Genomic DNA, 4,762 nt, shown 5'->3' with positions numbered 1-4,762 from the left:
TCTCCCTAGCGTAAGAAGTTGAAGGAATAAATGAAACCTGAAAGGTATAATAAAAATAACAAAATAGAAATAAACTAAACTTAAGGATTAAATACCAAGATGAGAGGAAAGACAAAAGACAGGAAAAAAGGAAGGAGGCAAAAGCATGCAAGTATATACACAGGATGGCTGAGATGATTGAACTCATCATTTCCATCATATTTTTTGAAAATAGCAGTTAATGTTTAGAATTTTCATCTTGTCTAACTCTGTATACTATACCTTTGGTCTGAGCAGCTACATTGAGAATAGCATTGTGTAATACAAAACCCATGCTTGAATGCATCTCGTCTTGGTCTTCATTGTCCTAAATATTCTCTATGCTCTATGCTCTGTTGTCCCCTGCATGCCCCAAAATCTTTGACAATCACTGATCTTTATACTATATTTGCATTTTACATAATGTCATATGATTACAATCATATCATTTGTACTTATACATTGAAATTTCTCTTTTTTAGTACTCAATAATATTAATGGAATGGATATATTACAGTTTATTTCTTTATCCATTCATGTACCAAAAGACATCTGGATTTCTTGCAAGTTTTGGTAAGATAACCATCTGTGTGCACAGTGTTGTGTGGACATAACTTTTCAATTTGGGTAGACATCAAAGAGGGCTTTTTCTAGGCCAAATGGTAAAAATATGCTTGGCTTTGGAAGAAACTGCCAACCACTATCTTCTGAAGATGCTATGCCATTTTGCTGTTCTGATAGAAGTATTGTAGACAGCTAAATTAGATAGAAATGTTATAGGCAGGCAGACAGGGCCAGCCCCTCAAGGAGACAGCACAGAAGACAAGGTATGTTGCAACTGTGAGAGAGATCAATAATCATGCTGTGGGCCAGAGCTAGAGACCAAAGATCAAACCAATGCTTACCTCCCTAAAGATAAGCATGTGGGATTGATCGTCATCTTGAGGAAGCCAGGAAGAGTCATTAATCTAGCTGCTACCAACTGGCTACTGTGTAAACTCCTGTTCTGTATTTGTGCCCATTTGCTATTTGACTTGCTTCCTTATTTGGTCCTGGGCTTAGTCAATTTTACCTGAGCAATGGTGCTGGCAATCTCATTGGTTGACTGTAGTTTTGTCCCACTTCATGCCCACCTGAACAAGTTCCCAAGTTCTCCTCCTTAGACCTGCCTCACAGCGTGGTTTTACTCTATAAATTGCCTGGAGACAGCTTCTCATGGACAACCCACTCAGGCCTCCCTTCTTCCCTTTCTTTGACAAAAGCTTTCTTTCCCCCCAATAAATATTTTGCTCAAAACCTCTGTTTGTTCCTAAAATTCATTCTTTGGTTTTAGAGAACACACACTCATCCAGGTACCTTTCAAGTTGGGAGTTTCATTCCCCTTTATCAGAAGCACATGAGGTATTCAGGTGCTTCTTATCCTCACCTACATTTGATGTTGGCAGTGTTTGGATTTGGGCTGTTTTAGTAGGTATGTATTTGCATCTCACTATTTTAAGTTGCAATTATCTCCTCATATATGTTGAACTTTTTTTCACTTGCCTAATTATGAGCTGTACACCTTAGGCAAGGTGTTTGTTTAGATACTTTTACTATTTTTAAATTTAGGCCATTTTAACATTTAATTTGCTTCTGAGTTTTAGAAGGTTTTTTTGGTACACTTTGAGAACAGTTTTTTTTTTTTTTTTTCGCTTTTGTTCATTTTGCTTTGCTTTGTTTTGTTCTTTTGCTAGAGAATCTGAAAATGTCTCCTTCCATTCCATGGCTTGTTTTCTGAATTTATTGACACTATCTTTTAAAATAATAATCTGAGAAATGACTTTGATGATAACAATATGTAAGTTTAGAACCATAGTTAATTTTCTATTCTTGTTTTGAAATACTGTAGCATTTACAGTCCTCATTGCTTTATTTTTGTGTTCATACTTGTTATTTGTTTCTCTCCTCTTTAAAATAAAAATAAGTATTTCTTTAAAAAAAAAGTGAGTTCAATGTGTACCCTCAACTGCATTATGAGATGCTGTCTCAAAAAGAACACTCCCTCAAAAAATAAATCCTAGAGCTACTTCTAACTAAAAGCAGCTAAATATGGCTAAATTTTTCAGCCTTTAAATTCCAAGCTCTGGATTCATAGTTAATCCTATCTATGAGCCTAAACATGAGCCTATCAACTAATTTTTAACTCTTGGACTAGGGTGGATGACTGTCTGCTCCTGTATTAGGAATTCTTGATTTAGATAAGCCATTTATCCTTTCGGTAGCTGAATGTCAGGTCATAGCATTGGGGGTCCTTTCTCAATGCCTGTGAGCTAACCTACAGTTTATTCTACATGCAATTAAGACTGTCATGTGGATAGCGCAGGTGCATATGGATTGTGGCTGCCACAGCATGCCTGGTTGACAAGGTAACTAACTTAAATCTAGGGCAACCACTGAAATGCCACAACTCCCACACAGTTGCAAGTGTTTTTCAAGTTAAAGACAAAGGCAGTTATTTACTCAGTGATAGTTTCACAACTTGACCTAGAGCTACTGAAGAAGACAGTGTCCGGGATGTCACAGGACTCTGTTGACAAGGACATTATTGTCAACATTATTTGTATCCCCTAAGGAAGACAGATTCCAGATGTCACAGGACTGCTTAAAGGAACATAATGGTCTACCTTATCTTTTATCACAGCAGAGGTCGGTGGTTATGATATAAGAGAATAAAACTATCAACCTGAAAGATATCTGAGCCAAGTTCCTGTTCTCTAAAACCAAAGAATGAATTTTAGGAGCATAGAAGATTAAAAGACAAAGATATATATTGGTAGAAACAAAGCTGTTTTTTCCTCCTTCCCAGTCCTCCTTTTTTGTTAGCAACAATCCTCAGGTGGACCTTCCATGTCCAGCACCACACTGATTCAGTTCTGCTGCATGTTACAAGTTGCCTTCCAGTTGTCAGTCTACCACACTTGTCTCTATTCTTTCTATCATTTGTTTAACTTACCTCAAAACTAGACAATGGACTATTTCTCAAAACTTGAAAAGAACTATTAAAACACCAGAAAACTGTTCTTTCTTGTAGAGTTCATTCACATCTGAGGTCTGTGTGGCCATTTAGTCCTCAAAAAATATCAAAGACTAAAAACACCAAAACAAAATGAAACTTGGACAATTCTGGAGCCATTTTAACTTCACTTTACCAGCTGCTCATCCTCTCCATCTTTGACTTTCTTTTAGCCCCATCTACAGATTTGTGTTTTTTATTCTTAAAAGAAGATTCTCTTAGTATCCTCGACTGCCCATTTGAAGAAGTGCTTCCAAAGCCCTGCTGAGAACCTGTTGGCTTGACGACCCCAAGTATGCAAGACTCTTGATTTCCCTGTAAAGGAATGAGGTGCTTAGCTTTAGACAGACCAATATCTTTCCTGCCTTCTTCTTCAATATTGTAAGAATTAAGCATCAGTGACAAAGACAAGGAGCAAAATGCAATCTCAGACCTCAAGCCCACCAAGAATAAGGGCAGAGGACACTAGCTCAGTTGAAATGAATGAATTTACAGCATTTGAAGTAAAGAAACAACAGCAGAAAGGTATAGAGGAACTCAGAGCAGAATTAATTCCTGAAATAAAAAAGAAATTTCTCAATTCATAGCACCTGAAGTAAAGAATCTAAAATAGAAACATATGGGGGAAAACAAATGCCCACCAAGAACAAGTGCAGAGAACACTAGCTCAGTTGAAATGCATGAATTAACAGTGTCACAAGTAAAGAAGAAATAGCAGAAAGGTATAGAGGAACTCAGAACAGAATTAATTTCTGAAATAAAAAAAGAAATCTTGAATTCATACCATCTGCAGTAAAGAATCAAATGCAGAAACATATGGAAGACACCCAATCTGAAAAATACTCTGCAGTAAAAAAATTAATAACTGCCTCTAAAGGAGACACTGATTAAAAAATAGAGGAGATTAGAAATATGATGAATTCCATGAATGAGCAATAGAGGAAAGAAATAGATCGCATGAGGCATAGTGAAAGGGATATAGAGGAACTTAAAATCTCAATCACACCTGCAAAACCATTTGAGTGAAAGTGAACACAGAGTATTAGATCTTGAAGATGCTGGCACAGCTAGTGAAAAGGTGAGAAAGGATCTCTTAAAAACAACTAGGATGCAGAAAAAAAAACAATCCATTACCTGAAAGATGATGAAAGATGAACAATGTGAGACTAATAGGCATCAATGAGAAGGAATCAATACAAATGATATAAAAAGAATATGGGTCCCCTCCGGATCCTGAATAGACCCAGAGCTCAGACCCAGCAAGTGAGTGAGACGACGTGGGGCCCTCTGGATCCTGAATAGACCCAGAGTGCAGAACCGGCAAGTGAGTGAGACTACTGAGGGCTGGGGGATCCTGAACAGATCCAGAGCGCAGGCCCAGCAAGTGACTGAGATGACCTGGGGCCCTCCGGATCCTGAACAGACCCAGAGTGCAGGCCCGGTGAGTGAGTGAGATGACTGGGGCCCAGCGGGATCCTGAACAGACCCAGAGCACAGGCCAGGCAAGTGAGTGAGATGACCTGGGGCCCTCTGGATCCTGAATAGATACAGAGCACAGGCCCGGTGAGTGAGTGAGACAACTGGGGGACCGGTGGGATCCTGAATAGACCTGGAGTGCAGGCCCAGCAAGTGAGTGAGACCCGGGGCCCACAGATCCTCATTCCACCCAGGCTGCAGGCCCAGCAGGGAACC

This window comes from Octodon degus, unplaced genomic scaffold, assembly GCF_000260255.1.
Source record: "Octodon degus isolate 3935 unplaced genomic scaffold, OctDeg1.0 scaffold00189, whole genome shotgun sequence".
Lineage (NCBI taxonomy): Eukaryota > Metazoa > Chordata > Mammalia > Rodentia > Octodontidae > Octodon > Octodon degus.
The sequence above is the reverse complement of the archived record's forward strand: the minus strand, read 5'-3'. Positions refer to the sequence as shown.